This window comes from Taudactylus pleione, unplaced genomic scaffold (genome assembly GCF_031769625.1).
Source record: "Taudactylus pleione unplaced genomic scaffold, aTauple2 ptg000154l, whole genome shotgun sequence".
Lineage (NCBI taxonomy): Eukaryota > Metazoa > Chordata > Amphibia > Anura > Myobatrachidae > Taudactylus > Taudactylus pleione.
Window position 1 is genome coordinate 32,691,174 of NW_028284556.1, and position 14,155 is coordinate 32,705,328.

Below are 14,155 nucleotides of genomic sequence, written 5' to 3' on the forward strand. Positions count from 1 at the left end.
GTATTCTTTAAGCAGCAATCATTTTAAAGGCAAAACCAACTTGGTTTCCTACTCATCCATCCTTATTATATAATATAAAAAAAAAAAATTCTCAGAACCTCTTTAATTTAATCCACATAGTTTTACCTACTAAACAGTGTCCCTGCTACATATGCATTGCTGACGCTACTGTTATGTCTGTACAGGGCATAGGTCTGCACTGTGAAAACTTTGTGGAACCTTAAAAATGAAATATAATAATAATCTCAGTTTATACAGAGTTGTTACATGCATTATGAATAGGACACTCTGAAACCTTTGCTTTTACATATCTTTTTGGTTAATTACTGTTTTATTGTAGCGCATTTAGAGTCGAACAGTGCGCCAAAATTTTAACTCTGTTGTACATAATCCATAAGCTTCAATTTAATCAAAATGGGGTTTATGTAATGTGCAACTTAGCACAAAATTTTTAACAGAGAAGTAATAACACTATCAAACTGCAGCACTTAAAGCACTTTTCCTATTACCAGAGCGTCAAAATGACAAGGGACAGGTGCACGTTTGAGGCATAAAATTAAAATTAAATTAAAACTGTGATTGTTTTTCATTTTAAAGGTTTTTTTGTTTTTGTTTTGTTTCCAGAAAGGTCACAATAAATGGTGGAGACAATACAAAATTCAGTAGAATATACAGTATGAGCAATACAAAACTGACTTAAACCAAATTCACTATAAGGGCATAGAAGAGAGGGGGCAAAGGGAGGGAGGGATAGCGGCATACAGTGGCATCACTATAGGGGTGCAGGGGATGCAGGCCGCACTGGATGTCACCCTCAGAGAGGGTGACCCAAAATACCGGCTCCTCCGCAGTGACAGTAGCCGGGTGCTGCAGTGTGACATTCTCCTGTCACAGAGGAGGAGCCGACAGTGCAGGCACTAGCCTCTGGGGGGAGCCCAGCATTACCAGGGATTCTGGGCATGCCCCCGGAGAAATTTACAGCGAGGCCATGCCTTCTTTTTGTTAGGCCACACACCCTTTTCAGCCACGCAAGTGGCATTCAGAGTGTGCACCGGGTTTCACCAGACCCTATTGGTTCATATTGATGTATAACCCACATCTAGCACCAAGGAGCGCCGTGTTGTATTCAATTACTTTTTTCCTTTATTTTGCATTGGAGTATTAAGTGTTACTCATTACATTGAATCTAACCTGATGCATATTTGGTGTGTACTGCTCCATAAACAGATTGTCTCATTCTTTTTTTACTTAAAACTGGTGTTGACATTATGTACCAGTCAACATTTTGGCTACCATTATTTTGAACATGTCTACATTTTGACCGTGTTGACATTTTGCATGTCTGTTACATGTTGTACATATCAACATTATGGGGTAAATTTACTAAAGTGAGAGTTTTTAGAAGTGGAGATGTTGCCCATAGCAACCAATGAGATTTTAGCTATTATCTTCTAGAAGGTGCTAGTTAAATGTTAAGTAGAATCTGATTGGTTGTTATGACTAGATCTCCACTTCTAAATATTCTTACTTTAGTAAATATACCAATATGTGTCTATATTATGACTGTCAACATTCTTATCATTGACAAAACATACCATACCTACTGTAACCGAAAGCTGTTACTCACTCGTTTTACATGAATAGGGGCTTAAACACTACACTGCTGACCTGCAGCACAATAAATATATTCAATTGTTATATATAATCACAAAAGTTCACTTGTAAAACTGTTGGTTCATTGTGTTAACTGCTGATACAGTTTATACCAGTGCAAGGGAAATGGGTCATATGATAGCTATAAGCCCATCCTGTCACATTTCAACTGGTGGCATCAGTGTAAAGTTAAAGAAATAAAGACAGGATAATGGACAGTGGCGTCTTAAGAATGGAAAGGGCCCATGTACAAATGACTGTGGGCCCTTGACCCCTCCATCGGGTATCAGAAAGACTCTAGCGCTGTGCAAGGGCCTTCTACACATGTGCATATTTCTGACATCTTGTTGGGCAATATGGCATCGGCACTATATTTCTGGTGATTATCTTCAGAAATATGGCACTTGCACCATATTTCTAAAGGTAATGGCAGAAATTTGGTGCAGGCACCCGGCAGGACGTGCCAAAGGCAACAAGATCATTTAGTGCAGGCTCTGCAGTGTGCGCACACCCTGCACCCAATAAACATACTGTATTGGTGGTGGAGTAAACTCATTTTGTCACAGTGTCCAAAATGTAGATGATTACATCCAGTCTTATTTTCCTTTGGCATAGAAAATGCAAGCACTGCATGAGCATCAGTAACTTTAAAGGGATTGCCCATTTAAGTCATGGTGCAGTTGACATCTCACCCACTTTCTTATTGTAATGTGATTGACTACCAATGTCAAGAAGAGACAACCAGAAGGCTTAAACAAAGTTAGGATATTATATTGCTGTTTGAAATAAGTGACCAGCGGAGATTGATCAAACCTTCTAGAGAGAAAAAGTACAGAAGTCGCCCATAGCAACCAATCAGCTCCTAGATATAATTTAGCACAGTCTAAAAAATGACAGAAGTTGATTGGTTGCTAGCGGAAACATCTCCATTTTTTCTCTTTAGAAAGTCTCATACATCTTCCCCTTAGCAAGAGTAGAGTGACATTACTATGATATGTGATGCATCACTGTCTATATCTGGAAAGTGTAGGCTTCCTACAGTAAATGACAGTATAATGTTTTGTATCAATTCTAACCAAAAGGAAACATTAAAACCAAATAACTCAGTGAGGCTATAGAATACTAGAATAATGTAGGAAAAAACAAATGGATGCAGTTTGTGCTACAATTATCTACATATTTGATATTAACCAAAGTGTGATGGATTTGAACATGATGATTTTAATTTCTTTGGCTAGATATAAAATGAAATGCAAAAGGTTTCTTATCTTGACATTGCTCTCTTGCCACCTCCTAAAGCTCTTATTTCAAGTCATTTTCTCCCGCACACACCACTGAAGCATGACCTTTCCGCTAATCCACTGGTTTTGCTTTAGTAAGAGGTTGCATAGAGAGCCATTTATATCTTCCCCATTACTCCGCTAATCAGCCTGAAGTTCTCATTTTACAGAAATCTATTAACGCACATTAGCATCTTTATTACTAATCAGTTGAGCTGCAGATAAAAATATACCTTCTTTTGCCTAAAATTTTAAATATTGCTTCAATATAAATAATAAAAACAATTTGAGCCTTGTTAATCTAATAAAATTTAATTATATAAGGTAATGAAGGTTACATTAATGTTTTTCTACAATAATTTTTGATTGACTTTAAGATATTGTTGTACCCCAGGGTGATTTTGCTCTGTGTCAGATTCCTTGCTTTAAAAGGGGTTTCCCACATTAAAAATAAGTCTTACTAAACAACATCCCTTACCAGTAATAGTACTTTCTGTCCCCTTAGACTCAACCCTTCACTGCATTTAGCATTCATCTGGCACTTATACTTTGTCAAAACCTCTACCAATCATTTCTGTACTGCTTGGCTGTTCCCAGTCCCCTACCAAAGTTTTTAAGCACCAGGACTTTAATGGAAAGGGTACAGAAAAATTGCTAAATTTTCTGGGAATGTTCCCGCAATCATAGGAAAAAATAACTGTGTCTTCTGTGCGTGAACACAAGATCATCATAAGCAAGAGCTTAACTGAGTAACACCTATGCCATGGCCCCTCAGATGCCAAGCCTCATATAACATTAACTACCAGGGATCTAACTAAAATATTGTGGGCTCTATAGCAACATAATTCCACAGAGATACCTCTATCTAAAGCAGTTGTAAATTTTATACCCCATAGTAATACCCTAATTTATTTTATGTCCCCTAGTAGTGGTCTAGTTCATATTATGCCACACTGTAATGCCCCCAGTTCACATTATGACAAACAGTGCCCCAAAAATGTGTGCACAATGTGTTAGGTTGTGGTTAAATAGCAGTTAAAGAGAACCTGACAATACTAGGGTAGAGACTATTTCATTATCTAGGTATTAACGTAAGCTTAGTCTGAAGAAAACAATAGGACAGTCATAGAGTTAGCACTGAAAGGAGGAGATTCAGTTAGCCGCAGGACTTACCATGGGCTTGTAGCTTCAGGCTTTAATGCCCACAGCTATTCCATTATAAGCCCAATTCCATGTGTGATAAACCCGCAGCTAACATGCGTTAACCTATAGATTCCAGGTTAAATGTCTGGAGCTATAGAGTTACCCTGTGTGGCAAGCCCCAGAAGGTGAACTTAATGGCAGACTTTAATTTTTAGAAGATCCTGAGGCTGCGAGGAAAAATACATGTTAAGTACACCCTCTGGGGCTTACCGTGTGGGGTAGCAGCAGTAATTGAATAGCTCAGGACAGAGGTGCAGACCCATGTTACACCCCGTGGCTAATTGAATCTGCCACAAAATGTGAATGACAGCATCTTGTGAATCAGCATTGAAAAGGGAAGAGCCAGGAGTCAGACGCGAGACTGTTGGATGTCCTACTGCTACAGAGTGTGGTTGGAGCTGTCAGAGGAGATAGGACTGTGTATATACTGGAGCAGTAAGCAGCAGCATGGACCCAGTCTGCCCAGTGTGGCCTCCTCTATGTGCAGGGTGGGTGGGGGTGTAAGTGAATCATCACTGAGTCTGGGGTCTCCTGGAACACAGGACTGTGATCTGCCAAAGCAGCATTCGGCTGATGTTTGGTATTTGCTGGGTGCAAGGCAGGGCCCTGGAGGCAGCCCGGGCCCCATAGCAGCCACACCTCCTGCATGGTACTTACACCCTGTACCTGTGCTCCTCATGACCACCACCCCTCTCTGCAATGACCATATATTTTTAGCTATTTTATATTTGAGAGAACATGATCATGTGGAAGATAGGGCACATATATAAGGGTAGCTCAATCTATTCAAGCCAGTTCAAAAATTCTATTGAACTGACCCTGTTTGACAAAGTTGATGTTTTAGCCAAACCAATCTAAAAAATATCAAAATATACATGAAAGCATCTCACATCCGCCGCTCATGAACAAAATCGGAAACATTGGATACATTGATGGTGGCTTTCAGCCTTCTGAGTAAGTCTAAGCTGTTGCAGACATAGTGGGTCTCCAAACACATGTATCAATGCAGTGGCTAATTTATGGACACCTAAAAAACAGGTTTTAAATGGTCTGCCACACCTGCGTTTTTCTAACCAACCCCCATTACTTCCTTCAAACACTCACTAACTGTCACTCACTTTGCAAGTGAATCCTCTGTGTGAGCGTATTCCCAATTCAATCACTGTGCGTGCATAGTGCAGCTTATTCGCAGGCACTACAGCAAATAATCGGACAATCTGCGTAAATATCGGCATTGCCTCCATCTCTGAATCAGGCCCTCTGTCCCTGGATATCTTAATCAGCATGGTCAGAGGGGAATGTTCTGAGCCCTCAATGGATGAGCTCATCACATGCCCCTTTGACTGGTACTCAGTCTTACGGGTGGATGTCCCTGCACTGGATCCCCAATCTCATGGCCTATTTCTATCTTTATCTGAGGTTCATGCAATGATTTGATTCCATAAATACAATGTAATGATGTTGAGATCAGGCCCAGCGACAGGGGAGTACAAGGGTAGCCCCGTCCCAGGCCCCGAGATTCAGAGAAGCCCCAATGTTCAGGGGCACAAAATTGGGCTGTGGCACCTAATAGTTATTTATAAACTGAGCAGTCTATGAAGGCTGCCTATTTGGTACAAGTTAACAAAAAAAAAAATTATTAAGCCGCTCCAACATCCCTTGGCTAGTCACCTCACTTGGTCCAGTCCGTTAACAACTGACGTAATTTAGTGAAATTTGACATACTTAGGTCTATGAGAAACATGAGGAAGTCATAGCAAGTGTTGACAGTGTTCGCCATTAGCATCCAGGCCAGCTGTTCAAGCATGCGCGAAGTGAAGGCCAGCTGTTCATCTCCCTAATCAGCAGTGCAGTCCAAAATCCAAATAGAGGAGCCACACCAACTGCCAGTGAGGATGCCAGTTAGGATGACAGTTTGTGTGGTTCCCCTATAAGAATTTTGGATTGCACTGCAGCCCCACCTCTGGAGATGCCACAGCTAGTCAGTAGGCATTCTTGCTTCTGACAGTGGTGTTGTGTACTGTGGGATCCACATTCATCATGTCTGGGGCCAATAGCAAGTGAAATACCCTGTATGTATATGTGTTGGTAAGGGCCGGGAAAAGGGGAACACAGCGAGGGGCATTGATATCAGTGGATTGGGCCGCAAGATTTCTGTTTCCTGGTCTTGGTTGAGATACACAATTTCCAATCAGGAATACCGCTAGTAATTATAGTTTTGGCCACATTTTACATTACTGTCCATGAGACAGTAACAGCTCCCAATGGTATGTAGTCATTATGTCGACAATCACGTTGTCGACAGATAATACGTGGAAAGCAAAATGCCGCTGGCATTATGTCGGCATGGTTGTAATAGTAGTTAAAGCATTTTAACTGTGCCAGCATTATAACTATAAACATAATGCTTTACCGTCATACTTAAAGTTATAAGGCCAACATGGTTAAAATGCTTTAACTAGTATTACATAGTATTACAACTATGTCAACATAATTCTGTCTGTATTCCTCTTTCAACATAGCTATTATCAACAATCTTACAATCTTGAGTGTACAAACTTTAAAGTCTTAATCATAGCTTCAGAGTAAATGGTCTTACGTATTCCATTGACTTAAATATCATACCCTGGATTTCAGCTCAAAAGTGAAAACTGCTACACATACAGGGCCCATGCAAGGATGGACTACAAGATCTATACCTCCGGAAAGAGTATGAAGTCCCAGTGGCTGAATAGTTGTTGGTTCATATCCCGACGCCAGCAACCCGAAGGGAAAACATCCCTACAGGGCAGGTAAGTACCCTATCTCTAATCCTCCCCTAACCCTCCCTTAGTAGTGCCTAACCCTAACCATCCCCCGGGAGTGCTTAAACCTAAGCACCCCCCAAAACCTAACCATAACCCTGCTATGCTCCCTAAACCTAAACACACCCCCCGCGCGCGCAGCTAACGGTAAGGTTGCCCCGGACTTACCTCGTTCGGCTGGCATCCTCCAGCATTCCGGCGTTAGGATTTTGAGGCCTATCTTAAGTCCCTTGGCGGGATTTGGATGTCAGTATTGAGACTGGTGGCCTCTCAGAAATCCAAACCCATACCTCCCTATAACTATAGCTCTGAGAATTTTCCTCACCATTCCAGATTCTTTTGCCTTCAATTAATCAAGTTTAGCAAACTAAGGGTGGTTGGGTCAAACCTTGGAGAGAGATGATGTGGAGACAGATAAAGTAAAAACCAATCAGCTTTTAACTGTTGTTTTTTGTTTGTTTTTTTAAACACAGCCTGTAAATGATTGGTTGGTACTTTATCTGTCTCCACTTTTTCCCGCTCCACGGTTTGATACATCTCCCCCTAAAACTTATAAAAACATATCTTTGAAGCGTAATGGGACAACCACAGCTGACAAATTTAAGCATTACCACCACAGAACATGAGCTGGCATCTATACATGAGCATAACTATAATGAGTGCAGTGTGTGCATTGGAACCACAGAAATCACTGAGAAAATTACGCAGCTGACATTTTCCTATAAATCTGCACATGCATAGTAGAGTGATTACAAGGATAAATGGTGTGGGCATCATGTTCCCAGTGATCAGAGTATGTGCAGTAGACTCTGGCATGCGCTGTTGCCAGAGGGAAGGAGGGCACACTGAATCTACACACGGCCCCCTCCTCTCTTAATCTGCTCTTGCATTTATAGGAACCCTCCTCCGGCAATGGCCGCCGTGCATGTGTGGTCTGTAGATGCAGTCACTTCACTCCCAACACATCACAGGGACAAGCTTCTTTCATCCCAGCGCTGTGATCGCATCCTGCAATGCAATCAAGGGTACTAATATCACTCTCTGATCACATTAATAAATGGGCCTCTAACAAACAAACATACACAGTGACAAAGATGTCTGCAGTCTTTTACATGCTTCCCACCCACTTCATCTACTTACAACTCTCTCTAATGGTGACTAGTATGTAGTAATGCAGCATTACCTACAGCACACACCTTCTCCATACTCTCCTGTATGAAATGACACTGAAATCACGAGGGAGGGACTTACATCCAATCCAAAACACACAAGATCCATTTTTGAGATCCAAGTTCTTAACTTGGTGAGTCAACACTTAATTCTACTCGGAACCCCAAAGTGATCCAAGCCGGGCTCTGTTCAACTTGGAATCCTAAATTTCAGGTGTGTTCTGTTTTAAGCAAAACCAAACCACTCATCTCTATTCATTATTATGAATGGACATTTGTTTGTGATGTCCTATTACTATCTGATCAGATAAATACCGACAGTGTAACACCTTGGGCCAAATGTAATAGGATGAGAGTTTAAAAAATGTGAAAATTTTCTCACACTTTCAGCCACTGTAATATAGTCTGAGAGACTCCGAGAAAATCCAAACTCCCATGTTTTTCAGACTCAAAAAACTCTCACGATTTAAACTCTCATTCAGATGTTCCCATTTTTGAAGATACAACTTGACCAATGTAATAGTTTAAGAGGTTACTGTTAAACTCTCACATTTTCTAAACTCTCACCCTATTTCATTTGGCCCCCTTTCTTACTTATTCTGTAAGGGACTTAAACATACTTGCTGACTGAAGGGGAAGTCCACATGTAAGGTGAGGTCCATGGCCGTGAAATCCCCCACTGTGAATGGTGAAGTGGTCTGGATTCAAGAAACATGCAGTATCTACTATCCAAAGAATCTGAGAAAGGTCCACGAAATTCAGGAGTCTCCTGGACATTGTGGGTGTAGGCATGGGCTTGAAACATTTTGCAAAATGTGATTTGCAGTATTGAATCAGTTGTTATGTGAGTTGTTGATGGGCAGAGATTCATACTGTTCCATAAATATTGCTTCATTGCCATGGAACTTTCCTCATTTCACCGGTTGAATTTGACTCATTCTACCCCAATCATCACCCGACTAAGTGTATTGACTCTCTTCATCACAAATCTATTCCTAAAAAAATCCATAAACTGGGAATTTACAAGCCCAGTGCAGAATGGAATCCAAAGTTTGTCAAAACAGTTGAGCTAAGTGTATTGATGGTACTTCCGAGACCTGAAATTTAGCCTGTTCTGTTGCAACATTTTTCAGCAATTATGCTCATCTTTAATGTCATAGCATCAAATGATTACAGCATAGCAAGCCAATTAGCATTTAAGCATTTAATTAATTACTTGCCCATTTAATACATTGCAGCAATATAGTCATACAGTAGACAGAGCTGCAAATGATGAGTTACAGAAATATTCTAGTCATTTACTTAATTAATTCCTCACTATTTCATAAATATTTAATACTAAATTATAATAATTGCACATAATAATCCCATAGAGCATAAATACCAAAAAATGTATAACAATTTCTGTCTCTGCAAAAATGTGAATCATGCAGGAAATCTGTAAAATAAAGCCACGGAAAAATCAATCACTTAGAGGTACTTCTGATAGGGTAGAAATTATTACTTTTTAAAGTGGCAAAAATTATTACAAATATATGAGCAATATCACTTACATAAAAGGGTAAATATCAGTACCGTCAATGTGTCCTTGTGTTAATGAACTTAAATGATTTTTGTACTTTCGAAGATTTAAAATTCATGAAGCATTGATTACTTGTGATATTCATGAGAGGGAAGGAAATATTTCAGCATTGCCTCTGAGCTGGCACAAAACATAATTTCTGGTACTGTATAAGGATTATTTGCTTTTCAGTCTATTTTTTTTTCTTTGCAAATAGTCTGCAACCCATTTCCTGTGTTATGTATTTTGTGTTTTATGTAAATTTGAAATACGAGTTTATTGAACTAAGAAAAAAAACAAAAAATAGATAAGGATAGCAAAAAAATAAAATGCATTTGGCATATTCTCTGGTTCTATATTTTCTATTGTAATCTAGTACATTGACTCTTGTTACTGTATTTTATGTATCCTCAGTACTTTTGAAAATTAAAAGAATGTTCCTATTCCAAACACTGAATTATTTAAATTTTGTTACTCTCGTCTAACCGTTCCACGCAAGTAATTGTAATTTACTTTCCCGGGTGTGGTTCAATAGGTAGACAGTATAAAGGTCAACATTCAGAATGTCGACCCAGAAAGTTTACTGGTTCTGAATGTTGACAGTAAATAGGTCAAGATGGTCCTTAGGTCGACCATCATTCTGTCAACATGTATTTATATTGACATGGTTAAATCGTCGACGTAGTCAAAAGATCGACATATAACATGTCAATACATGTTTGTTATTTTAGCCTAAACCTAACCCTAATCCCTAATGTTAAAAATCAATAAAAAAAGTGACATTATAGTGTTGACATGTTGAATGTCAACCTATTGACTGTGTCAACCATTTAACACTGTTGATCTACATAGATATCAATAGAATGATGGTCAACCTAATGTTCATGTCAACCTTTTTATTTTTATTGTCGACATTCATAGGTGTCAACCTTCTGGGGTCGACCTTCTGAATGTTGACCTTTTTTATTGTTGACTAATTGACCAATATCCACTTTCTCAATATTTTTTTTAATCTAACGATCAAATTAGAAAACCACAAATATACTGCTCAGAATAAGGGACTGGCATAAATCTAAATTAATAAAGAACAATGGAAACAGAATATAGTTTTACAATAAATTTGCAATTGCTTTACAATCAATTAAAATATGATTCTATTAGGTCCAAATTAAGCATTTTTAGATGGAACATTATTACTGAACAAGGGGCATCAGGGGTGTTTTAAGAGAGGATGGAGCCTGTGTGCCGACAGCTATATGGGCCACTTTCTTTCTCTGGTGGTGCCGCGGTGCTGTAGTTTATGGTTTAGTGCCAGAATCCTCCAATTTCCCAGGGACAGCTGTACTGTGCATGCATGAGTCATTGGAAAAATTGCCGCCGCCATTTTCCCAGTGATATTTTTCTGCTCTGCAGCACCGGACCGGCACTGCAGAGCAGCAGTCTGGAGAGAATGGACAGGTAAGTATAAGGCTATATGGGTGCAGGACAGGGCCGGATTAAGGTCTGTGGGGGCCCCTGGGCAACAAACATGTGGGGGCCGCTATCAATAAAAGTTGTGTGTGTGTGTGTGTATATATATATATAGTGATCCAAGTGCGGCAGTCAAAGGACTTGTTAATAAGGACATCACATCATCTTGGTCACAACGTTTCGGGCTTTCTTGCCCTTCGTCAAGCTGCGCAAACATCAACACAGTGAATGTTACAATCTTACCTTAAATACCCACTGTCTTCCTCCGACCTGCGCCGGGTCCCACTGGTCTCTCCCAGTACCGCGTGCAGGGCTTCCGGTCACACCGGAAACACATCAGCTCACTGGTGACGTAACCGTCACCATGGAAACCCGACGCCTGCCAGGGGAGACATTAAAACAAAACCTTGTGACAACCTACATCAAAGACAAATACAATAACACAAAAGTACAAAAAAAATATACAAATACACAATAAAGGGTATGTACCTAATCACCAATTTTTAAACAGACAACTGAAATTAAGGGGCTATTTGACAACAAGAGTCCAAAAATACATCCTAACATACATCCTAAAAAAAAAGGAACCCTTTAGAGTCAAATCTCAGTTGGAACCCCCTCTAAACAACATTGCTATTAATAGCTGTATGACGACCTTGGATGTGAACATATCAGAAAAATTGAAAGAGAATATTCTGCATAGAAACAACTTAATGAAGGAAGAATGGGGTGCACTAAAGAATCTTAGCACCTATAAGGACATCTTTGTCAGACCAGTTTATAAGGGGGGAGGAATCGTGGTTCTTGATGTGGATAAGTACCGTCAGGAAATATACAAATAGTTAGTGGATGAATCAGTTTATGAGAAATTAAAGAAGGATCCAAATGATGTCTTCAAGGTTGAGATTGAGAATTTGCTTACAGCAACTTTAAATGGAGGTACCATCGCCAAGGAGACATATAATTTCTTAAACAAAGATCATCCAAGGGTACCCAATACATGGTACCCAAGATCCACAAGAGCCTTATCCACCCCCCTGGACGCCCGATAGTGTCAGCAAGAGACTCTCTATATAGTAACATCTCGCAATTTTTGGATCACTTTTTGCAGCCCTGCGTCCAGGCGGGAGATACCTATTTGAAGGACACAACAGATTTACTATTAAGTCTAACAGAAATAGGTGAGGTGCCCTCTAATATGTGGTTATGCACCCTAGACATCTCCAGCGTCTACACCAACATCCCCCATATAGGGGGTTTGGAGGCTGTGGAGGATTTGATTACCAACAATGACCTATATCAGGGTCCCCGGATAGATTTTTTTCTTACGTTGTTGTCCCTGAGAAGGAATTACTTTTATTTTGATGGCTATTATTATATGCAAAAAAGCGTCTGTGCCATGGGATCGCACGTGGCACCAACATATGCCAATGCCTATAAGGCCAAGGTATAAAGGAACTTTTTCTTTAATAGGGACATACGAGACAGAATCCTGTTCTACAAGAGATATATAGATGACGTGATTCTCTTTTGGAGGGGTGAATGCAACGACCTTAAAGACATAATTGAAGGGATTAATGGACTTGACCACTCAATCAAATTTACGTATGACATGAGTCTTGAAGAAATACATTTTTTGGATGTTACCATTATGGTGAATGATAATATATTATCTACCAAAATTTATTCTAAGCCAACAGACAGAAATACCCTGTTGAGAGCAGACAGCTTTCACCCAACCCCAACAATCAACAGCTTGCCATACTCTCAATTATTAAGGGTTAAAAGAGTTACAAGTGATCCCTCTATACTGAATGAACAGTTGGACAAAGTGCTAGATAGGTTTAGATCTATAGGATATGCTGAAAAAGTATTGCAATCAGCACGGAATAAGGTGGACTTATTATCCAGAGAAGAAACGCTGAAACATAAGGATAAAGAACAAACAGATAATGTCCTGAACTGGCTATACACTTACAGTACGGCACATAGAGATATAAGTAAGGCAAGCAAAGAACTTTGTCCGATAGTCCAAAATGATCGAGACTTACCATCATTTAAAAAAGCAAGAATTAGACCATGTTATAAAAGGGGCAAGAACTTCAAGGATTGGGTGGTCCATTCAGATATTACGAAACACAGTAAGTCTCTCAAATGGTTTGCAGACCCACCAACGGATGTTAGAAGTGCTTAGGATGCACGACGTGTGGTTACATGCTGACAGGCAAGTTTTTCTATCCCCCACACTCTGGACAGAAATATGAGATACGGCATCGCCTGACTTGCTCTAGTACCTTTGTAGTACAGTATATCTAATTAAATACCCTTGTGGACTCTGCTATGTAGGGAAAACAATGCACTCCTTCAAGGAGCGCATGGCCCTGCATAGATCGGCCATTAGATCTGCCATCAATGGTAAGGGGTCTGAGCAACCAGTTGCTCGACATTTCATGGAAGCTAAGCATAACTTGTCTAGCCTTAAGCATATGGTGAAAGACCAAGCTCCGGATGATGGGAGAAGGGGGGATTGGAATAATAGGTTAATGATGTTGGAATCAAAGTGGATTCACTTTTTAGATACGGTCAGACCTAAGGGTCTGAACGATCAGCTTAATTATAGAATCTTCTCCTAAACAAAAAAATTCTATAGTGGAACATCTTGTAGTCATTATAGCTATAATGGATGTCATTATATATAACATCATTGTTAACTCCAAAGCACACTCTATTTGGGATCCTTTAGCACACGTACCGGTAACTTTATTGTGTATTTGTATATTTTTTTGTACTTTTGTGTTATTGTATTTGTCTTTGATGCTAAAAAGTGTTTAAAAAAAAAATTAGGGACACTTGGCAATTATGCAAGTAGGTCAGGGCAGGATGTAGAAGGAGCACTAGTATTTGGTGTAGTATACACGTGCTGGAAACTGATGGACTGACACTGAATTAAAGATCCTATATAGTACTTGCCCCTGCGGGGAATTAGTTTTGAGTTATTTCGCTTGAAATCACAAA